At 39.1% G+C, this 25,314-nt stretch overlaps 1 pseudogene; it reads left to right on the top strand.

Annotated features, from left to right (window-relative positions):
* LOC134728680 (syncytin-1-like) overlaps nucleotides 1–24,026 on the top strand; it is a 69,403-nt pseudogene extending 45,377 nt beyond the window's left edge.
* The last annotated feature ends 1,288 nt before the right edge of the window (nucleotides 24,027–25,314 follow it).

Raw genomic sequence — 25,314 nt, forward strand, 5'->3', positions numbered from 1 at the left:
GAGCTTGCTTTCTTTAACTGAGGGCTCCTACCTGTTCACATTCTCTATCAAAATGAACATTCATTCCAAGGTTAGGTACAGACATATAAATGTCTGCCTGGTTTGGGAATGGTTCCATTTGAACCCCTGAAATATTATGGAGAAGATTGCAATACATTTAGTTTAAAACATACACACATACACGCAATGTTACAGAATACAATCCATAATTAAAGATATTCATCACTATGTTCATTCGAACTAATACAATAAGAATATCTCACACTGCTTCTCTTCATTACTATGCAAGACCAGAGCTTATACTTCTTGATTTGGAATGAAGCCAGAGAGTCATTTCAATATTTGAGCTCTACGCATTATTATTAATCATGATGATCATGCACTTTTCAATATTCATGATGCTTTGCAAAATTTTTATTAGCTGTTTCTCCTAACAGTTGAAATCAGGTCAAAGAAAATTACTTACTACTCTCTTGCAGGTGGAGAAACAGAGGCACAGAGATATGCAATGGCTTCTGTCCCACACTATGAATTGTTGGCATAGCTGGGATGAAAGTCTACAGTCTCATATTTTTACTCTCTGACCCTGCGGCTCTTCTTACAGATTTTCAGTTTTGAGAATAAATTTTTATATTAGAAGTTTCAGATATATTTGGGAAACTAAAAAATATCATTGAGTAATACAGCATTGGGTATATAATAGGTTTTCAATAAATATTGGCAAGAGAAAAATATTAGTTGGAGATTTAAAGCATAAGAATGTTAAAATAATGCTTTGTTTGTGTAAAAGTAACACATTTTGAGTTAATTTGTGGGAATTGGAATAGGACACCAGTTAGTGTGTAAGACGGATATATTGTGTGTTTCGGGGTAAGTGATAACTCACTGCAGGACAATAATGAGAGTATGTGCCTCCAAGAGCTTTTCAGAAAACGTGTGATGTTCTAAATGTAAACTAGCAGACCAAGGAGATAGTGAAGATTTATTTCCCATCTGCTGTCTTAAATAGATTTCTTTCTTCAGCCTATTAATAGTGATATGTTAAAAATGTTTATAAAATAACCTCAGTTAAAATTATAAAGCAAATATACTATAATTAAAATATCTACAAGCCCCAAAGAGCCATGACCATCAGTTTTAATATTAACAAGACAGATTGTATTCCAGGAACTTAGTTGTTCCCTGTCTCTGGGGGAGATTTAACAATGTAATGCCATATAGCTTGTGACCACTGACAAGAAAATAACATTATCCCATCCCTCAGTGTCTTAAGTGTTTCACTACAATATTGCTTTTAAAATATCTGGATCTGATGTCTTGGTAAATTCTAATTTACGTGGCTTAAATATAGTTATTTCAATCTTTGCCCAAAAGTTTTATAAAACGTTCTAGGCCGGGCGTGGTGGCTTACGCCTGTAATCCCAGCACTTTGGGAGGCTGAGGCAGGCGGATCACGAGGTCAAGAGATTGATACCATCCTGGCCAACATGGTGAAACCCTGTCTCTACTAAAAAATACAAAATTTAGCCGGGCATGATGGCGCATGCCTGTAATCCCGGCTACTCGGGAGGATGAGGCAGGAGAATCACTTGAACCCAGGAGGCGGAGGTTGCAGCGAGCCGAGATTGCCCCACTGCACTCCAGCCTGGTGACAGAGTGAGACTCCTTCTAAAAAAAAAACACACACACACACACACACGCACACACACAAACACAGAGACACACAGTCTAAATATTCTTTCTTCAAAGTTATGTCGTGCAATTATATCACTGTTCAAAGAATGTGTATTCCACAGGGGAATACTGAACACTGTGGTGCACAGAGCAATGTTGATCGTCGCTTCCTTCTGTACTGGTAAGGCAAACTGGACACTGCTCATGTCATCCAAGGAAGGCAGGACAGACATTTGTCTCTGGTTTTAGATGGTCTATCAGATCATTTATCATGGAGCCCACTTTTTCAAACTTTTTGGATTTTGAATAATTTAGTAAAATGAAGCAAACAAATATTCATTTTGTTTTTAAAGCTGTTATCATAGGATGTCCTGAGAGTCAGAATTCTAAGCTAACATAAACTGTGTTTATAAAATGAAAATGTTTTCTCAGTAGACTTTATTGTTTGGACATAAGTCTTACCCTTTGCTCTGTCTGAATCATCTATGGCAATCAAATAAGCAGTAGGGGAAGGACTCTGGACCATACAAAACAGCCTTTTGATGCCTGAAGGTGTTGCATATCCAGGGCATTTGAGATTGGCCTGCATTTATGGGGAAATACTATGTAATAGCCACATGATGAATTTGAGGACTCACTCAATAAACGCTTATTGGACACCTATTGTGGGAGAGACACAATGCTGAATCTACGAAGACTCCAGAATAGAGTCCTCATGAATGTTAAAAGTCTTCTGTATTTTCATCCATTAAATTTGTTTACCCGAGTTTGGGGTGGCTTGAACCTAAAACCCTGGAGTGAAGATCCCATTCTGATGATTTGGCAGCTTGGGAAGAGCCACATTGAAATAGGGAAGCAGGGGTCACCCATAAAACAGGAATAACAGCACTCTGTTTATCATGTTCAGTAAAGTGTTGGGCAAAAGAATGTATCTAGGCTTGTGTGACAGCAGAGTCTACTTGTCCCTGTCACCATATCACCTGCTTTGCCAGCAATACATTTCCAATGACTGAGCACATTATTCAGGGTGAATGGGATTAGAATGTTTTCCAGAATATTTAATGCCCTCTTATCTTGTGAATGGTTTCCTTAGGCAAATACTGATTTCAAAACACCTTTCTCAAAAATAACAGTTCTTTAAGACATGATCAAATTGAATGGGTACTGCAGCTTTTCTTTTGCCATTGTTTAACCACTGTACCTGTATGCTCAAAAAAGAAAGAAAATCACACACACACACACACACACACAAAACATAAAACTAACCCCCCAAAATATAATTACTTTAAAAATCTATTCATAGGCCATATTGATGTGAAGTAGTTTGAGTCACATACTCTCACAAAGACTTGCAACAATTTGCAAATTTGGAATCACCACTATTCACTCATTTAATACAATTAACTGTGAAGTAGGTACCATTATTAGTCCCATTTTATACATGAGGAAACTGATATACAGAGTTGTTTAGTAATTGTCCAAGATCACGTAACTGGTAAATAACAGAGCTGCATTATGGACCCTGGCAGACTGTCTGACTCCAGAGCTTGCATTCTTCACTACCAGACCATACCCTTTTGGTAAAGTTGTTCAGTTGCTTTACTGTTGCTTATGTTTTACTAATCCAGTAGTTGACAATGAGAAAACATCTACATGCGTGCATTGTTTCTTTTGGGCTTAATCTTTATTGCTTAATAATTTCCCTTTTGAATAAGGTAAGAAATTAAACCTGTATATGTAAGAAATTAAAACAGTGCAAAAGAATACAGTGAAAAGTAAGTCTCTCACCCACTTCTGTTATTCTCTCTTCCCCTAGTCAGAGGCAAATCCTGTCCCCAGTTGCTTGCATATCCTTCTGGAGATATTCTACAGAGTATAAACAAGCTTATATTTCAAATAACTTTTTAAAAGAATGGTTGAGGCTGGGCGCTGTGACTCACGCCTGTAATCCCAGCACTTTGGGATGCCGAGGCAGGCAGATTACCTGAGGTTGGGAGTTTGAGACCAGCCTGACCAACATGGAGAAACCCTGTCTCTACTAAAAATACAAAATTAGCTGGGCATGGTGGCACATGTCTGTAATCCCAGCTACTCGGGAGGCTGAGGCAGGAGAATCTCCTGAACCTGGGAGGCGGAGGTTGTGTGAGCTAAGATTGCCGCGTTGCACTCCAGCCTGGGCAACAAGAGCGAAACTCCATCTCAAAAAAAAAAAAAAAAAAAAAGGTTGAATTTTCTAAACCATTTTGAACACAGTCTATCAAATCAATGACACTAAATGAGTCTTGGAAAGCCAAGCTACTCAGACCCTTAAATAATTATATTCAGTTGGGTATAGTGGCTAGCGAACCTTAAGCTTATGCTGCCCCCAGCTATGGGGAGCGCAGCCAAGAAGGTTATAAATGTGACACGCTTAGTCTACTGAGGCCCAGGTAGATGCTGTCTTCAGAGCTGTTCGTCATTTGCTACTTGCAGCCTAGCCAAGTAGCACCAGTAGAACCTGCTTCAAAGATAGTCTGTCAGAAGAAACACACACATTATTCCAGTGGGAACACCAAATTCTAGTTAAGATGAGAACTTGTCTACATGTAGAAATCAGTTAAAAAATATGGGGTTTAAAAATCAACTGTGGGGGAAAAAGTGTACTCATTGATCTAGGAAACTCATTTTTAGAAATTTATCCGAAGAGTCAGCTACATGGATATTCATGACAACCGTTTGGGAACAAACCTAAATAATCAACAATAAAAACTTGGTTAAATGAATTACATTATATATTAATGGCTATATGTAGCTGTTAAGAAGATGACAAGGAATATCAACTGATACAGAAAGGTATTTACTAGATACGGCTTAGTGAAAAGAGCAGTATAAGAAAAGAATGTGTATACAAAATCATTATTTATTATATATGGAAAGTGTAATAAGAAAGAACCTGGATGAAAGCTAGCAGAATGACTTGCAACAAATATTAAGCCTTGTTTCTAGTTAAAATGGGCAATTTTAATGGCTTTTGGAAACTCTTAACTGCTAATTTAAAATCTAGAAAATTTAACAGTGAATGCTTTTTGTCTGTATGGAAATAAAACAAAAAACTTTTTTAAACTTAAGAATAATTAATTACAACCAGTTGGAGATTATTCACTAGTTATTGAAATACTTTTTTCTTGGGTATACTGTAATATTTTTTCAAACATCTGCTAGCTTTTCTCTTACCTTTGGAATTGAACTCATTCATGATTCACTGATTAAAAGAACATGTGACCCCTTCACAATGGCTTTCAGTGATTATTGGGCAGACAGTTAATGTTTTTAATTTAGATGTGTTGCCTGAGCTCTGTTGAACAGCCCTAGACTCTTTGAGTTTCATCTTGATGATAATATTAGCTAATGTTGGCTGGACAATCACCTGTACCAGGCACTAGACAAAGTGCCTTACAAGGAAGATCTCACTGAATCTCTAATGGGAATGGACTATTAACTACCTCTTCTTTACAGATGTGGAAACTGAGGCTTCAAGAGGTTAAGTAACATGCCCAAGGTTATAGAGTTGGTGAAGTGGAGAAGCCAGAATCCCAGAGTGTGGACTCTTCATCAGTATAAGAAGCTATGCTGGCCAGGCGCGGTGGGTCACGTTTGTAATCCCAGCACTTTGGGAGACCAAGGCGGGTGGATTACCTGAGGTCAGGAGTTCAAGACCAGCCTGGTCAACATGGTGAAACCCCATTTCTACTAAAACTACAAAAAATTAGCTGGGTGTGGTGGCAGATGCCTGTAATCCCCACTGCTTGGGAGGCTGAGGCAGGAGAATCACTTGAACCCAGGAGGCAGAGGTTGCAGTAAGCCTAGATTGCGCCACTGCACTCCAGCCTGGACAACAAGGTGAGACTCCATCTCAAAAAAAAAAAAAAAAAAAAAAAAGCTATGCTGCCATCTGTAAGACTGTTCCACCTCATATTTGATGACCAGACATTTTTAAAGTATCTTGTAAATCCCGTTTTGTAGACAATGAAATTGAGCTGGGAAATGGGTGATGTGTACGTGCTTGGAAAGATAATCCATGGAGAGACAGTACAATCCAGCATCCCATGGGTCTCATCTCTGCACTTAGCACTAATTCGCTTTTCAGGAGAACATAAACCACCTTAGTGTCCTGCATGGCACTGTGATGAAATAACGGGAATGTGATTTTTGAGCCGCTCAATAATGGAGGAGATGGAAATCTTCCCACCTCATCTTGCTTATTGCTGATTGTACACACAACACTTGCCCATCAAGATCATTTTTGAAAGATGATTACTTCAGTGTGCCCAGGCCTGCAGGACATAAGTACGTGGGCAGTGATGGTAAGAGCTATAATTATTCTTAATGGGAAAATATGCAGGTAATGACTTGGATGATCATGTATCTGTAATGTATAAGTTCCAAAGCCCAATGAAGTAATTAAGCAATCTGCAAACATGCAGGGGGAAAAAGCCTGAAGTGAAAAAGAACCGGAAAAGAAGAGCTCTTTCATCTATCTATCTATCTATCTATCTATCTATCTATCTATCTATCTATCATCTATCTATTTATCCATCTACCGACCTACCTATCTGTCAGTCTTGCTTGCCTGCTTGTACAGGCAAATATTTCTAAATCTCAGAGTACTGAGTATTCATTGGAGGCCAGTTATTCCAAGTTATCATTTCAAAGGGTAGTATTTATTCTTTATGAAATGTGAATTTGCATGTAGTTATATCTTTATTGAATGCATTCACATATATAAAACTCCATCTATTGCTCAAGAGCAACAGCAGGAAGCAGTGGAAATAGCCCTGGCACAGATTGGAGTTTCCCAGTGTGAATTCAACTCCTTGGTTGACCTTAGGTTAATCTCCAATTTCTTCTTTAGGGTGATGGATGCCTGCCTCATAGACAGGGTTGTTGGAGGATTCAGAATAAGAGAAAGTGCTTTATCATGATAGAGCAGTGACGTGCACACTTATTAAGTATAGCCACTATTACAAGTCTGCTAAAAGGCAGGTTTCTTATTCCTGTTTCATATATAAAAAATCCAAGGCATACAACCTGTCCAAAGCCATACAACTGGTTGGAGGTAGAGATTTCATATTTTCTGGTTGCCATTGAGTACAGACCGTTGGTTCTAAAAACAAAAACGAAAAAGACAAAGAAAAGAAAGATGATTTGGTGGTTGATCTTGGCAATATAATGATAAGCCTGAAGTTATTTTGAGCATCAATAATAGAAGATTTATCAAAAAAAGAAATAGGCTCTTTCAAATGGGTGGATGTAGAGAGACTATAACATATAAACCAGTCAAATCCAGTGGGTACTTTTGGGGAATGCTAACCAATATATTAGTTTTCTGAAGGATTTATGGAGTAAAAGGCAGGGAGGAAATGGCTAGATTAGGGCTGTCTGGGGAGCAATTAGCAGCACTTACCGACTATTAAAGCACTTTGTCCTCAGAAAACAACAGAGAAATTCAGAGAAAGGTTTCTTTTTCCATTTGAATTTGGGTCTCTGAGGCTGAAAGAAAAAAATCTTTTGCTGCAAAGTTTGTAAGACATTGTCATATGATTATGCTGCAGCTTTTAAGTTTCTATATAGTAGTACCTTGGGCTACGCTGTTGTCACTGTCACTAACAAAGCAGGTTCAGGTCAAATTGAGATTGTTAAGGGGAGACCTGGAAAGGCCAACAAAAAATGTTGAAGGATGTTATTGGTGGCCCAGTAGGTGGCAGCCTCCCCTCTGAGTTAATGCCTTGCTGTTCCCTAGCAAGATACTTGGGGGTGGAGGGGCTAGGCGGAAGAACTCTGGCTTTATTTATTTAAAAAAACAAACACACACAAAAAAACCTTCCCTTTTCTGAGGTACACTGGGGAAAATGGCAAGTAAGGAAGATATGGCATTAAAATTTTTACCTCATCTCTTTTCCATATTGGATAATTATTTATTGGCTTCTACATACATTTAGATCAAGTGCTTCTTATCTAAGGGCATGTTGTTTTGTGTTATACCATGCCGAGCTGATGCTGCATCTCCCTCCACTGTTGGATATTTTTATTATTTTGTCATCATTTTGTAAAAGGTACTGGCTTTCTTGGATAAAAAGACAAAGAGATGCACTACATGCACAGGCACAAACTCTTTTTTTTTTTGGGAAAAATCATTTTATGAATGCATATTTCCATCTGGGTGAAAAAAAAATTGCAAACCCCTCTCTCTTCCTACGAGCACCTGTGAACACTGACCTGTAGTTTGTGGCTGCAGCCATTCCTCATGGAGCCTGATGTTCTTACATTTCGTTCTGAGGTTCACATTCTCAGTCACCCTGTGGGAGAACACCTGCCCCATCCTGGGCCGTTACAGAGTGGGCCAATCCATCTGCTGCATCTGAGGAGCTGGTTCCAGCTTCTATGGTGAATCCATGTATTTCTGTATTTCCTGGATAAGGAAGAGGAAAGGAGCTGAGCTGGTTGGGGAAGAAGAGCTAATATTAACTGACTCCTTATTTTGTACCAGGCACTGCATTAGTTACATATTTTATGTCATGTAATTCTTACTAAACAGTAGGGGGGTTGGGAGTGATAGGGACAATATTGATATTATCTCCATTTTAGGGTGAGAAAATGAGGCTCAGAAAGGTTAAATAACTTGCTCAATGTCACTCGGTTGGTAAGAGCCAGGATATGAAACAGAAGCTTTACATTAGGGGGGTTCAAATTTATTTTCAATTTCACTGCTCCATTCTAAATATGTATTGGCATTTACCCTTGAGCTATGTAGGACAAGTGTTTTGTCACCAAAACACCTATTGTGAACTCTTTCTGCCCTAGTATGATTCATGCATTTCATCTTCTTCAAACTAAAAACCTTTAAGAGCCAGGAATCTGCCATCCTGATTCTCAACTTAAACCTCAGCCACTTTTACCCTAGAATTCAGACTTGTGTAGACATCTCTAGAAGACTTGATGGACTAATCTTTAAGAGTTCATTTGCATGAGGGAGGAAGAGGAGCCCAAATTTGGACCAGAGACATGCCTAGAAGTCAGAGCAGGAGGGTCAGCAGGAAGTCTGTTTCTTAGAGTTCCTCCAGCCCAGTCTGAGTGGTAGAAATCGGACTGAAAATAATCTGCAAGTTGTTTGAAATCTTGGTAAGACATGGGGAACGTAATATATTGGGGGCTTGTGTTATAAATGAGGCTAGAATGGTATGGAGGAGAAATGTTTCCTAATTTCACTGCTGTTCAAATATAGCTGGTCAGTGATACCAGTTTTGACTTTGACTCTGCGTGTTGTTAGCAGATGAGAATGGATGGTCTTATCTTGGTGAATGGGCTGCAATCAGAGAACTGTTGTCTCATAATTTTTATTGTGGCTGGGTGCAGTGGCTCATGCCTGTAATCCCAGCAGTTTGGGAGGCCGAGGCAGGTGGATCACCTGAGCTCAGGAGTTCGAGACCAGCCTGGCCAACATGGTGAAACCCTGTCTCTAATAAAAATACAAAAATTAGCCGGACGTGGTGACACGCGCCTGTAATTCCAGCTACTCGGGAGGTTGAGGCAGGAGAATCGCTTAAACCCAGAAGTCTGAGGTTGCAGTGAGCCGAGATTGTGCCATTGCACTCCAGCCTGGGAGACAAGAGAGAGACTCTGTCTCAAACAAACAAACAAACAAAAAACCCAAAACAACAACAAAAAAACCATAATTGTTATTGTGGAGGTGCATCAGGAAAACCCCAATTATCCAAAGAGATAATAGCCAAATGTTTTGTGTCGGGTTTGGCATTTTAAGGCAGAGGGCCCTGTCTGGTGTAGTCTCAACTGATACCATGGGGGCAGCCCTTACTTGAGCCACTCAAAAGGCAACTCTGGTTCTCACCCACTTAATGGGTCCCTTGAGGTGAGATTCATGAAGTGGTAATGAGCAGACAAGAAATCTTGCTTAATTAGGTCTTTGGTTGATATTAACATGATATTAACATGATCTGTATTCCCTCTTATTCCCCCTCCCTGGCATTTAACTCATTTCCGAAGAGCAGAGTAATTAGTAGAAGAAAAGGGGACAGACCGCACCCAGGCTTGGTGATAAGAATATGAGTAATGCTTTTCCAAAAATAACTTACAGAGAAAGGAGAACATGATTGTTGCTGCCTTCAAGTATTTGAAGGCCTATTTCATGGAAGAGGGATTAGACTTGTTTTATATGCCTCAAGAGGTAGAACTTGGGCCACTAAAAGTTCTAGGGAGAAAGATTTCAGTTTAATGTAAGAGAGAATTTACAGACTATCAAAGCTCTGCAGAGATCGAAAGTGCTCCTTTGAGAGAGAGTGAATATCCTGCACTGGACATGTCCAAGCAGAGATCAAAAGCTACCTGGTGAGATTATCCTAGAAAATGAGGGTAGGAAGAGGTAGAATAGGTGACTTTTAATGGTCTTTCTAACCCTGAGATCCAGAGATTCTATGATCATAAACTACTGGATTTTATTGATTCAAGTAAAAAAAATTTTTTTTTAATAAAAAACGTTTTCCTGTAGTTAAAAGAAGTGGTCCAATAGCTGAGACAAACAATAAAGCTTAGGCTTCCTTAACCCTGAATTTGACACATGAGGGCCTCAAACCCCGTTTTATGGGCTGAAGATCTCATAAGCTTGCCTATGATTTCTGCTACTTCCCAATGCTGTTTTGGTGTTGCTTCTAAGAGCAAATATGCTGTTTGCAGTCTCTTCCTGTATCACCCTCATGCAAAGATTTACCACTTTACTGATAATCCACTGACACCAAGCATTTTGTGTTTTTGTAGCATTTACTTAAGATCTGGAAGTTATAGGATGAGGATACCATTGTATAACTCACAGCCTCCCTTCGTTTTGTGCCTATTCTTCTCTTTACATTTCTTTTCCTTTTTAAACTAAGACCACATTCTTCACATAGATCAATTCTGTGAGTACCCAGGCTTTTCAGGATCTGTCTTCTAATCTGTGTTAGTCAGAATAGGTGTGATGAATGTTCCATAACAAATTAACTCTAAAATCCTAGAGGCTATCATAAAAAAAAATTTATTTCCTACTCTTGATAGATGTTCAGTATGGGTCATTAAGGGTCTCTGCTCCAAAGAGCCACTCAGGGAACCAGGCTGACAGGGGCTCCACCATTTCAACACATCAAATGCTCCTCTATGCTTCTATGTCAAAGTGACACATGGTTTCACTTCTTATAGCTCATCGGCCAGAAGATGCCCCACATAACTCCACTAACTTTAAAGGGCTTAGAAATACAGGGAAGCCATACAATATTTGGTGAGCATTACTGATTCTGCTTCATACCCAAGTAGGAATTTTCATAACAAAAATGGCTCCCTCCCTGAAAGGAATTCTTACACCTCCTACTAAAATAATGAGATTTTCTTCTTTGACTTAACATTCTTATTCTCAACTTAATTTTGCCACTATACAGCAATAATTTCTGAGATAAATCTTAAATTAGGAAGGTAGGAACTCTGCTTGGCTGTTATATTTATGTTTGTTGTACAACTTAATGGGCACTATTTGAAAGTTTAGATGATATCACAACTATCCAAATGCAATACATTAGATTAGCCTGTAGTCACAAATTATTTCTGGCTCAGAAAGAAAGTAATTATGAAAATACAGCCTTTATTCTTTTGGTTTTACTATGCCTGTATATTTTGAGCTAGGACTTTCTTTAGTCCAATCTTTAATAGCATTGGTTTGCATGTCAGTATTTCCGCTACTCAAGAATGGATTATTTACTTCTAGTTAAAGATGCTTGAGGATTTTTATTACTTGTGACAAAATTGATGATAGAAGAGAGATATTTCAATCTAGATTTTAATAGTTTCCCAAATTTGATCTGTCTTTTCAAAGACTGCAATTTACTCTGAAAAGCTCAGGTTTTAGATTTTTCATCTGTATCAGCAGTATGTTTATGGGCACAGAATATACTTTGCCTCTTACTTTTTTATAATTGCTATTTCTGGTCCATAATACCTCTTACAGTACTTTGTTTGTGAGGCACTTTATACCCCACTTTTTAAAAATTGCTTTTAATTCAGGCTGTCTTTCCCTGTCTGCTCTTATGCCCATTTTGGTAAAATTTTCTGAAAGATAGCTTGTACGTGGGCAGGGTGCCTCAGGCAAGTCCTATAACATGGTTAATGTTAACACAAGTGAGAAATATCTTAGAAACATATGCTATCTCAAAATGCCCTATTTGTGCCTCAAAGAAACATAGAGTTTACTAAAGCAATCAACTAGACAAAACCAAACAAAGTAAGAACATCCTCCAAATAAAAACTGAAAAAATCAATTTTTAAAACCTTTTAAGTTCAGGGGTACACGTGCAGGTTTGTTACATAGGTAAACTTGTGTTGCGGGGGTTTATTGTACAGATTATTTCACCACCCAGGTATTAAGCCTAGTACCCGTTAGTTATTTTTCCTGATACTCACCCTCCTCCCATCCTCTACCCTCAGATAGGCCCCAGTGTGTGCTGTTCTCCTGTATGTATCCATGTGTTTTCATCATTTAACTGTCACTTAAGTGAGAACATGCAGTATTTGGTTTTTTCTTCCTGTTTTAGTTTGTTAAGGATAATGGCCTGCAGCTCCATCCATGTCCCTGCAAAGGATCTCATTCTTTCTTTGGCTGCATAGTGTTCCATGGTATATATGTACCATATTTGCTTTATTCAGTCTATCATTGATGGGCATTTAAGTTGATTCCATGCCTTTGCTATTGTGAATAGTGCTGTAATGAACATAAACTGCATCTGTCTTTATAACAGAATGATTTATATACCTTTGGATATATACCCAGTAATGAGATTTCTGGGTTGAATGGTATTTCTGTCTTTAGGTCTTTGAGGAATAGCCACGCTGTCTTCCACAATGGTTGAACTAATTCACACTCTTACCAACAGTGTATAAGTGTTCCTTTTTTTCCACAACCTCACCAGTGTCTGCTATTTTTTGACTTTTTAATAGCCATTCTGACTGGTGTGAGATGATATCTCATTGTGGTTTTGATTTGCATTACTCTCATGATCAATGATACTGAGTTTTTTCATATGTTTGTTGGCCACATGTATGTCTTCTTTTGAAAAGTGTCTGTTCATGTCCTTTACCACTCAAAATCACAGAGACAAGTCTAAGGACCAAATGTGGGGTTTGTGTTGATTGATGAAGAAAACATTATGTCCTTCAAAATCATGTGTGGATGTGATGAGATGGCAGAGAGACAAAGAACCAAGCAGCTTCCTGCCATGTTTACTCACTCATTTCTTCACTTAAAAATTTATAGAATTCCTATTTGTAGAATTCCTATTATGTCAGGTGCTCTACCAAGGGCTAGAGATAGAACCAAAAAAAAGGCAAAACCTCTGTCCTCAAGGAGCTTGCTCTCTCTTTTTCTAACATTGAATAGAATTTCATCACTTATTTAGGACTAGACCTCCAGACATGTAGACATTCCTCTTTATAGGTCCTAGGCTCTACAAGCCTATCTACTCCAAATGTGTTCTGCAATTTTGCCTGAAACGTTTATCTTATATACAGTATATCTTCCCTTAAAATTGAGAAATCCTATCGTGGAAAAACATTTTAAGCTGTCAGTTAATTTGTAAATTATTTTGAGTACTGCAAGGTCATGATGTTAGAACTTTGTAACACAGGCTATTGGGCCTCCTGACTTTCACCCCTTGAGACTTTCCATTGTTTAAAAGAACCCAGTTCCCTATGTTAAATCTCTTACAGGTTGAAAAACTGAGAGCAGTTTCTGTTTGTTGTATTAAATTCTGACCTTTACACTAGGCCAGTCCACTTATAACAGCAGGGACATGAACTCTTAGAATTTACCTGAAAAGAGATAGAAATGTGTTGAAACCCCAGAAGCATTGTATAGGGTAGTTAGTGATACTTGGTCTAGAAATTTTCTAAAAAAGGTGATGAGAGAATTAGTTTCAAATGATTAAGCAGTATCATTTAATAAAATGCCTGCAGGGCCGCTCAGAAAGACTATGTTCTGGAGATAATAATGCGTCAGTTATTCTTGAGTACAGGAGGGCAAGAATGGAACCCAGGAGGTCCCAGGTTCGAGGAAAGTAGTCTGAGGGCACCCCAGACTGGTGGGCCATAGTGAGAGTTGGGTAAGTTTGATAGTTCTTGCGTAGCATCACTGAACACGTTACCTTGGCTGGCTACATCAATGGTGAAAGTTGGTTATGAAAGTGTTTGCATCACATTGCAACAGTGGGGATTTGCCAACGCTGGTTTGACTGGCACTAAGCAGGACGTTGAACTCATTCAGAGTAAAGTGACCCACATGTTAGCTGGCCCCAAGGGCAACCTCCATGATTACCTCCTCCTGTCACTCCTTTAAATTCATCATAAGGAATCTATTTGCACGAAAGCATTTGTGAACAATGCAGATTTTACTGAGGGTTTCATAGGAAAGAGTGAAGACAGTATTTACATTGCACAAATGAGTACATATGTTCCTAGACTTATGATGCTTCACCTTATAATGGTACACATTCAATTGAAAGTGTACTTTGAATTTTGATCTTTTCCCGGGTTGGCGATATGAGGTACAGTACTCTGTCAAGATGCTGGGCAGTGGCAGTGAGCCACAGCTCCCAGTCAGCTACATGATCCTGAGAGTAAAGAACTGATACTCTGTAGAGGACTGTGTTGCCTGATGATTTTGCCCAACTGTAGTCTAATAAAAGTGTTCTTAGTGCGTTTAAGGTAAGCTACACTAAGCTAGGGTGTTTGGTAGGTTAGATGTATTAAATATATTTTCAACTTAGGACATTTTCAAATTACGATGGGTTTATTGGGACATAATCCTATCGTAGGTTGAGAAGCATCTGTATTACACACATACACACACACACACACACACATCCCTTGAGACTTATCTCCCAAATCTTCGTCTGACCTCCAGCCATAAATTTGGCTTCTCGCTCACTTACTCAATGCAAGCCATATTCTTGACAAGTCTGTAACAGATATTGGTGAATACATTTGGAGATGGACAGAGGAGGGTTGGGGCAGTTTATGACAGTAGTAGATTCTTGAATTCAGATTAGGAAAAACTCTGCAATCATCTTTTGTAACACTTTTTCTATATTATGGTATTTACATGGTAATGCCAAGACCTTTGTATACTTTTCTTTGCAGTTGTGAAATGAGATAGCATTTTATTTTCATCTTCTTTTCTATATCCATTCTTGTCAGATTATCAGGAAACAATGTTCTATTTCTTGGCAATAAGAAAGTGGGTAGCAAAAGGTGAATACCTTTTCTTTCCCTGCTTCAGTAATTTTTGTAGATGAGAAATCATATTTAGGCTTCAGTTCCAATAGTCCGAGAGACACAGGGTTCAACTTGTCAGCATCCAAGAGCAATGGTTTCCCCACATAATTGCCACATATGTGCTTTTTGGGGCTCTACCATTTATGAATGTCTACCATGTTTTTACAAGTATTTTTCTCACTTAATTCACTCAGTACACTTTAAGGTATGTATTACCAACCACACTTAATAATTGAACAATCTGAGGTGGAGAGAAGTTAATTCATTTGTCTGGGCCAAGAGCTAACAAATAGAGGAACTTAGAGTCAGACACAGGTTTCTGAGTTAGAGGCATAACTCTGTGTGTGTGCATGTGCGCATGTGCATGTGTGTGCTGAGGAGGGCAGGGAAGAGACAGCAATCACAGCCTTTTAGCATATTCTTCAATACTGGTCCTTTTCCAACATTGAGAACAAAAGGGAAAATGCTAGCCTTACCTTGCAGCTGAGACCATGATGAATAGACAGAAGATGGAGCAATAAAGCAAGACTATGAGACGTGTAGAGAAAGTTATCTACTTTAAGTAAATAACTAGCAAAACCCTTAATTATTACAAAATCAGTGTTTTTACATTGAAAGAAGTTAGAAAATACAGATAAAAATAAGCAAAGGAAAACATCATGTTCCCACTACCCAGGGATTGCTCCTGTTTATACCTTAGTCCATATAGTTCCAAGAATACATGTATGTGTATATATGTATGTATTTTTGTAGAATGAGATCAAACTGTACACACTGTTGTGTATGCCTTCTTTCCGCTAACAATCTCCATGATTCCTTGACAGTACATTTGCTTGCTGGCTCCCACACCAAACTATGTATGTGTGACCCTTACCCCTGCCGGGCCCTTCCTCCAAGCTTGCTTTCTTCCTCATAATATCAGAGTCTGGCTATGTTCTTTTTACAATAGCATCTCACTCATGAAGAAAATCTTTCATCTTGTCTTTTTAGTCTAAAAATAAAAGACAATGGGATTTAAACAAGGATTAGATTTAGATTAGGTATCATAAATTCTGTATCTAGAGTCCAAACCGAGCCTGTGTAGGCATGCATGTGTCTGTACTGAATGTTAACAAGAAATAGATGAATGACAGACAAGTGGTCTGATAGCAAGATTCAGCCTATCTTTTTATAGCTCTGAAGTTTCAGTTCTGTTCAGTGATAATGTAGGAAATGATGCTGCAGGGCCTCAAGATCTGACATGACTTCTGGATCATTACCAAAAAAGGATTGATTTATATCAGGGTTATTTTATGGTTAAGAGGTAGAGTAATTATTCTAGTACTGCAGATACTTAAACTACGTCCCACTACTTTCCTGCATTACCTCCTGAAAAGCTGAAATGTTTCTTGTTGTGTGGATCAAGCTCCTCTCTGTAAGGTGAAGCAAACATAGAGTCATTACTTGGTTTTGCTGGTATTTTACTTCATAGAGCATCTTTGAGCATTTAAAAATTAATTTTATTTTTGCATTGCTACATAATCGTTATACTTTGGGGCTCATGTGATAATTTAGCACATTCATATAATTTGTAAAGATGAAATCAGTGTAATTGGGATATCTATCACCTTAAATATTCGTCTTTTCTTTAGGTTAGAAACATTAGAATTATTTTTTCAGCTATTTTGAAATATATAATACATTATTGTAAACTATAGTGGACTATTGTTTTTCTTCTTTCCACATAGTACCCTACTTTGTTAGGCTTTATTGATTGAAAAATGTGACCTCCAAAATTTGGTTGGACTGATGGGAAAATTTGTCATGAAATTTTTTTTTATGTTAAAAATCTTAGCACATACGTCAGCTGGGGATCCCCACGCTTGATAGATGATGTGCTGCTGCACAGTAGTTGACATTTGATCCTCTTTATTATGTTTTCAAATATTTAACTATTGATATTTCATTGAACAATGAATGCATGAGGCCTGTTAACTACTCTTGCAGTTTTTTCTTTTAAATTTTTTCAGCACCTGAACTACACACAGGACCATTTTTTCTTGAAGCCTTCATAAGTTTGTTGTATTTCAGTTCTTTATAAATTAGCAAGAATAATAACAATGGGCATAAGAGGGGATAATAGGACCTATGTAGTGGGGGAAGGGGTTTCCTAATGAATAAACTGAGACATTATATACAAAATGCTTAATGTGCATCTGGTCAGAGATGGTAATAAATGTTATAAGTAAAAAATAAGATAAAATAAAAAACTAAACAGCATGTGCAAGATCCTCCAGTTCATAAGGTGATCAGGGGCTTGGTCTTGGATCCCACGACTCCCAGTTTAGTGCTCTTTGTCCTACTATGTAGTTTTTTGCGACTGTCAGTTCTTTAAATTTGCCTCTACAGATGAGTGTTTGGTAATGATGAAAAGTGTTGAAATGCAATTTAGAGGGAGATTGCGGAACTGCCTTCCCAGCTGCTGTAAAGATTGGCTCTGCTTTGTGGATCTGCTGTAGTTCTGGATGCTCTTTCGTGTTGGGAAGGGGTGGACAAGTGGGGCTGTAGATCCTGAGATTTCTCTCCAGCCCCGACAATCTGTTAAATGTGACATAAAACTCAACCAAATGAGAACCCTATCTCCTCACCGGGGGTTGAATAGATACTATCACCCTTTCAACCCACAGCTTTAGAGAATAAGCAATATTTTACAGGTAAAGATGTAGCTGAAAAGACCAGATTATTTTGATGGTCATTTCTCTTTGACACAATTCATAGCAACCTGAGAAGCTACAAAATGGAAGTACTGAAAAAGTGATTCTAATCTAGACTAATGTGTGTTGTTTAGTATTTACTTTTGTCAGTATATTAATCATGTCTTATTACGCTTCACGCTAAAGTTATATTTTAAAAAAGCCCTAATGATAACATTGATGCATTGTCCTTTGTTGTGAGTATAAAGACTTAATTTGATGAATAGAAGTTAAGAAAATGTTTAATCTTCCATTATAGTATAATGATTGAGATTCATCCATCTGTTCCACAATAATAATAATTTATCATGAATGAGCAATGATGGAGGCATATAACAGAAATTGGGTTTTCTTCCTTAATTAAAAAATTTTGACCTTGTCCTCTTTGAACTCATCCTATGCTTTTGTCTTTAAGGTTATTCATTATATAATAACCTTCTACATTTTTCAATGTTCCCGTTGAGAGGAACTGGGAAACAGAAGAGGACAGAGACTTGTAAACACCCTAAGCACTAAATTTTCCCATTTCTATCTATTCAGCAGCCCTGTAGAAATGTGTCTATTTCTTTTATTTTCCATTTAGTGCTCTCGAAGATTTTTCAAAGAAAATTTAAATATTTGTTTTTCTGTATAGCTAACCTTGACCTGATGTTTCAAATTAGAGGTAAATTTCTTGGAGTTTGAGCCAACTATAAAGAAGATGTAGCCTGGCGTGGTAGCTCATGCCTGTAATCCCAGCACTTTGGGAGGCCAAGGTGGGCGGATCACGAGGTCAGGAGATCGAGATCATCCTGGCTAACACGGTAAAACCCTGTCTCTACTAAAAAAAATACAAAAAATTAGCCAGGTGTGGTGGCGGGTGCCTGTAGTCCCAGCTACTCGGGAGGCTGAGGCAGGAGAATGGCGTGAACCTGGGAGGTGGAGCTTGCAGTGAGCCGAGAGGGCGCCACTGGACTCTAGCCTGGTCGACAGAGGGAGACTCCATCTCAAAAAAAAAAAAAAAAAAAGAAGATGCAAGTGCATAGTTGGGGTAATCCAGAACAATACATTGGGTTTTCATTAAGCAACATATTTTTCAGGTTTTTAATTTACCCTTGAGAAAGCACACAGGCAGTAAGAGAATGGACAATCCTATGGAGCTATTTTGGCAACTTTAATGTCTCTACTGAGAGTAAGATCTCTCCTTCAGCTTAGGCAGAAGACAATTCTCTCCTAACCAAGAGAATCAGATAGAAACACATGATAGAGTCATTAGTGATCTGGATTAGAGAACAAACAGTACCTTCACAAATTGGCTGATGGAATTAGATGGGAAGGTGTCATGACACCCTTGGAAACAGAGGAAATACCTAAGAAGAATAAGCTCTATTGGCAGAGAAGCAATTCTGTCCAGACATTGATGAGTTGATTTAATTTGGAAATGACTTTCAGTTGTCTGAACAAGAGCACTTGAGGACAGAAAGAACTTATTAGAAAATAAAATGCTCTTCCTGAACCTCAAGCTCCTTTGCAATTGAAGAATTAAAGATATTAATGATCATAAAAGAGTCTAAACATGAGTCTAAACAGAAATGTTATGTGAGGAAAAGTCTAGCTGCCCTGCCATCTACATTGTAAGGATGATGAAAGAAAGCATATGTACAGAAAGTTCAGGGAATTTAAAAAATATTTGAAGCATACAAAAGCTCAGGGAATTAAAAGAAATCATGTGTCTACCACAGTAATATTAGCCATATTTTTTCATGTCTATTTTTTAGTGTCATAAATTCTTACAGATGCAGTTGAAAGCCCTATTTATTCCTCCCTGATTGGCCTCCCCTCTTCAGAGATAGCATTCTTGTGAAATTGGTGTATATGGTTCCCTTCTATATTTTTACTTTTACTGGGTATGTATGTATTTGCATATAGTCTCAACTCCACATAAATGACATCATCCTGGGAACACATCCTTCAGCAACTTGTTTTTCTCACTCAGCGTTGTTTCCAACTTTTATCTGTTTTTAAATTTTTATTTTTTATTTATTTATTTTTTTTTTTGAGACGGAGTCTTGCTCTGTCGCCCAGGCTGGAGTGCAGTGGCGCAATCTCGGCTCACTGCAAGCTCTGCCTCCCGGGTTCATGCCATTCTCCTGCCTCAGCCTCCCGAGTAGCTGGGACTACAGGCACCCACCATCACACCCGGCTAATTTTTTTGTATTTTTAGTAGAGACGGGGTTTCAGCATGTTGGCCAGGATGGTCTCGATCTCCTGACCTTGTGATCCGCCTGCCTCGGCCTCCCAAAGTGCTGGGATTACAGGCTTGAGCCACCGCGCCCGGCCATCTTATTTTTTATTTTTTAGAGACAGAGTCTTGTTCTGTCACCCAGGCTGGAGTGCAGTGGCGTGATCATAACTCACTGCAGTCTTGAACTCCTGGGCTCAAGCAATCCTCCTGCCTCAGCCTCCCCCAAGTAACTGGGGGAGATTTTAGTAGCCTGGCTGAGATTTTAGTATTTTTTAGAAATGGGTTTTCATTATGTAGTCCAGATGGGTCTTGAACTCCTGGCCTCAAGCTATCTTCCTGCCTCAGCCTCCAAAAGTGCTGGGATTACAAGTGTGAGCAACTGCGCCTGGCCCAACTTTTATGCGTGTTGATGCACAAAGCTCAGCTTATTTATTTTAGCTGTTGTATTATATTATATTGTAAAAATATATAACTTATTTATCCATCTTCTGTTTGATGAACATTTCAATATTCATCAATTCATATTGATATTCAATATTTATCCAATATTAAGCTGTTAAAACAAATATGTAGTGAACATCTTCTGCTTGTCTGCTTGGGCATTTATATGAGATTCTTTCCTAAGGTATATATATTAGAAGTGGAATATGTGAAGCAGGGGCATGTACATATTTGAGTTTTCTAGATATTGCCAAGTCGCTATCCACAATGTGTGAACTACTTTGTATCCCTACCAGGAGTGTATTTCTGTTTTGCCACATCCTGCACAATGTATTTCTATTTTGCCACATCCTGCACTTTAAAATTTTTTGTCAGTTAATGTGGTTCTGTAAGGTTTTTAATATCAGAAGAGTCCTAAATGGCTTTTTAAGGTCCTTTTCAGGTCTAAGAATCGATTCCCAACACACAGAATTGTATTTCACTATGACACGTCTATTCTACCCTAATTAAATTGCTATTTCATTAGTGCTTGACTTTAATTGTAGCCTGGTACTGCGCCCATCTCAGGCTTTTGAATGTTGATATTTCTGAAATTTCTGGTGAAGGTATAAAACAAAATTTTATTATTCTCAGATCTTTAATGCCAGATACATAGAAAGAATTTACAACATGGCAGAAATGCCATGTGTAATTCTTGCCATTTGGGTAAAAAATAGTGTATGGCATCTAATCTCTGCAAGACAGAATGTGTCTTTTGTGGGGCCACTAGTCTTCTGCTAAGGGGCTTTGGGAAAATTAAGGAAGCCAGCCCCACCCTGGCTTACTTTCTGGGAGTATAATGGGCTCTATAGTCTTCTCTGCCAGTCCTGATTCCAGTCATCCTACCTGCCTCTCCATGGCAAAGAGGGAAATTCAAAGGTCACATAGACTTGAAACAAGCCCCAAACCTGGTAACCTAACACACAAACAGAACCATTTCTGGATTCATTCTTCTCAGGGTAGAGAGAAGTGCTCTTAAGAAATGACATCTTGGCTGGGCGCGGTGGCTCACGCCTGTAATACCAGCACTTTGGGAGGCTGAGGCGGGCGAATCACGAGGTCAGGAGATCGAGACCATCTTGGCCAACATGGTGAAACCCCATCTCTACTAAAATACAAAAAATTAGCTGGGCATGGTGGCACATGCCTGTAATCCCAGCTACTTGGGAGGCTGAGGCAGGGGAATCGCTTGAACCTAGGAGGCAGAGGTTGCAGTCAGCTGAGATTGCGCCACTGCACTCCAGCCTGGCAACAAAGCAAGACTATCTCAAAAAAAAAAAAAAAAAAAAAAAGAAATGACATCTTGCAGAAAGATGAGTCTCCACAAGCCATTGTAAACTTGAGAAAAGAACTTGAATTTGAGAAAGCATACCTGAGGCTAAACCAATACATTTATCACCCAGCTGAGAAGCAAATAGAAACAACCTGGTTTGGCTGAATTAGTGAATTAATATCTAGTTATATGTACTTATTTTAATAGAAAGTTGCAGTCATATGAAGAATAAAGAAGTAACATACCACACAAAAACAAAGCCAAAATAACCAGAAGAGCTCCCAGCAGGGTTATGTTGTAGAATCCTCATCCCCTGTGTCTCTTTCCAAGTGCCACAGTGGTTGTAACCTGCCGGGAGGGCTTTTCCTCCCTTAAGCTTCTTTGGTAAACAAAAGAGTTGAAATAAAAGCTGCTGAATGAAAATGAATAAAGGTTTATGGCTAGAGAAACCTGTCTGTGTAGATGAATTAATCTTACAGAGAGTCCCCCAAAAAGAGAAAACAGTGGGCACATTATTGCCAAGTAAACCTGGCTTTTTAACACCTTTCCAGATAAGCTCAGCCAAGAAACAGGAAGATTTGTCCAGTGTCAGGACAGGGCTTTGGAATTTAGAAGGCTTCTTGCTTTACAAAATGGAGGCAAGGTGGCCATTGGGCCAGAGACATTGGAAGGTGGTGGCTCACGGAGATTCACTCTAGGTCAAGTCCCTTATAAAATTATAGGGACTCCCTTTCCCCATTTCAAACTCACAGAATGACTGTAAAACTTGTGTTTATTTCAGGTGGGTAACTCCTCCAACATGAGTGGTCTGCCTACCCTCAGAAATATTTTTTGTCTGTGGTACCTCAGCCTATCATTGTTTGAATGGCTCTTCAGAATCTATGTGCTTCCTCTCATTCTTAGTGCCTCCTATGACCATCTACACTGAACAAGATTTATACAATCATGTACCTAAGCCCCGCAACAAAAGAGTACCCATTCTTCCTTTTGTTATCAGAGCAGGAGTGCTAGGTGTGCTGTGTGGCGGTATCACAACCTCTACTCAATTCTACTACAAACTGTCTCAAGAACTAAATGGTGACATGGAATGGGTCGCCGACTCCCTGGTCACTTTGCAAGATTAACTTAACTCCCTAGCAGCAGTAGTCCTTCAAAATCGAAGAGCTTTAGACTTGCTAACCATGGAAAGAGGGGGAACCTGTTTATTTTTAGGGGAAGAATTCTGTTGTTAGGTTAATCAATCTGGAATTGTTACCGAGAAATTTAAAGAAATTCAAGATCGAATGCAATGTAGAGCAGAGGAGCTTCAAAACACTGGACCCTGGGGCCTCCTCAGCCAATGGATGCCCTGAATTCTCCCCTTCTTAGGACCTCTAGCAGCTATAATATTGTTACTCCTCTTTGGACCCTGTATCTTTTATCTCCTTGTTAAGTTTGTCTCTTCCAGAATTGAAGCTGTAAAGCTGCAAATCGTTCTTAAATTGGAGCCCCAGATGCAGTCCGTGACTAAAATCTACCGAGGACCCTTGGACTGGCCTGCTAGCCCATGCTCTGTGTTAATGACATTGAAGGCACCCCTCCCAAGGAAATCTCAACTGCACAACCCCTATTATGCCCCAATTCAGCAGGAAGCAGTTAGAGCGGTCGTCGACCAACCTCCCCAACAGCACTTGGGTTTTCCTGTTGAGAGGGGTTACTGAGAGACAGGACTTGCTGGATTTCCTAGACTGACTAAGAATCCCTAAGCCTAGCTGGGAAGGTGACCACATCCACCTTTAAACATGGGGCTTGCAACTTAGCTCACACCCAACCAATCAGGTAATAAAGAGACCTCACTAAAATGCTAATTAGGCAAAAACAGGAAGTAAAGAAGTAGCCAATCATCTATTGCCTGAGAGCACAGCAGGAAGGACAGTTATCAGGATATAAACCCAGGCATTCGAGCCAGCAACGGCTACCCTCTTTGGGTCCCCTCCCTTTGTATGGGAGCTCTGTTTTCACTCTATTAAATCCTGCAACTGCAAAAAAACAAAAAGCAAAAAACAAATGTTTATTTAAATCATAGCTAATACTTAAGCAGCATTTGCATATGCCAGGAAATTTATGTATATGAACTCCTTCAACTCTTACAATAATATCTGTTTTGCTGATGGGGAAACCAAGTCACAGATAGGTTGAAAAACTGGACTAAGACTGCAGAGTGAGGATTTGAAATTGGGGCTACAGTCTGTGTTCTTAACCACTGCATTTTAGTGCCCCTTGCTTAAAGCATTGTTTACTGCCTCTTTCGAGCTTTTATACAAATAAGAAACATAAAGCTGCACATTTCAACTCGAGTGACCATTTCCACTTGGTTCCGTTATCTTCTAACCATTTTAATAAACAAACTCATCAAACAGAAAAATTAAGTTTAAAAAAGTTGTCATATCCTGTTTAATGGCAAAATACAATTTTAGCAATGCTCTTTTGATATAAACATAAAAATACTGAAAGCATAAATAAACTGTCAGGCCAGCCAAATAGTAATTATTTTGACATTAAACAAGATATTCATCTGTTTTCCTGAGTAAATAATCTCTGACAGCATCTAAAAGACAATGAGATCACGCAGCATTCAGGCACTAATGTACTCACTACATGGGGATAAAAGAAGCAAATGTTGGTGGATCAAAGGGGGCTCAGAGCAATGAGTAATGTAACACTCATCTCAAATTAAACAGCCATCTCCATGATGTGATGCAGAGTTTTATCTACCCCACTTTCTTTAGCAGCTGGAAGAAGAGAAGCAGTATTCCTGGGAGAAAGAGAATTAGGGAGGAGGGTATTCATGGCCTGGACAGGATGGAGAAGGGGAAATCAGCAAAAGAATAGAGGAGGCCACCTTGTGTTCTGGTTCCTAGTCTCCTCCATGAAATGGATGAGTATCCATCCATTGCGCCCCATTCTAGTGTGACGGCACCTAGAGTCCTTTATCTTAACCCATGGATGTCTGCCTTTTGGAGCAGTCATGTTTAAAATGTTCTACTGTGAAGGGTCCCGCTCTAAGGGGAACCCAGAAAACTTCATCTCACTTGACAGTCTCTATCATATGATTAGTAAAAGCCCATGTCTTCACTGGGTGCCACAAGGCAGAAATATAAGTGCCTGAAACTTATTTATTTATTTATGAGACAGTCTTGCTGTGTTGCCCAGGCTGGAGCGCAGTGGTGCCATCTCAGCTCACTGTAACCTATACCTCCTGGGCTCAAACAATCCTCCCACTTCAGCCTCCAAAGTGGCTGGGACTACAAGCGTGTGCCACCACACCCAGCTAATTTTTGTATTTTTGGTAGAGACGGGGTTTCGCCATGTTGTTCAGGCTGGTCTCGAACTCCTGGGCTCAAGTGATCCTCCCACCTCGACCTCCCAAACTGCTGGGATTACAGGTGTGAGTCCTATGCCCGTCCCCTTGAACATTTATATTTAATCATGATAATCATCAATAAGCACTTTGAAAGCTATTGTTCCTTTATGCGTGATTTCCTCATCTATAAGATGGGGTAATAGTGCTGACCACATGAGTTTGTTCTGAAGATTTAAGCATAAAATAC

This window comes from Pan paniscus, chromosome 13 (genome assembly GCF_029289425.2).
Source record: "Pan paniscus chromosome 13, NHGRI_mPanPan1-v2.0_pri, whole genome shotgun sequence".
In the NCBI taxonomy this organism is placed as follows: domain Eukaryota; kingdom Metazoa; phylum Chordata; class Mammalia; order Primates; family Hominidae; genus Pan; species Pan paniscus.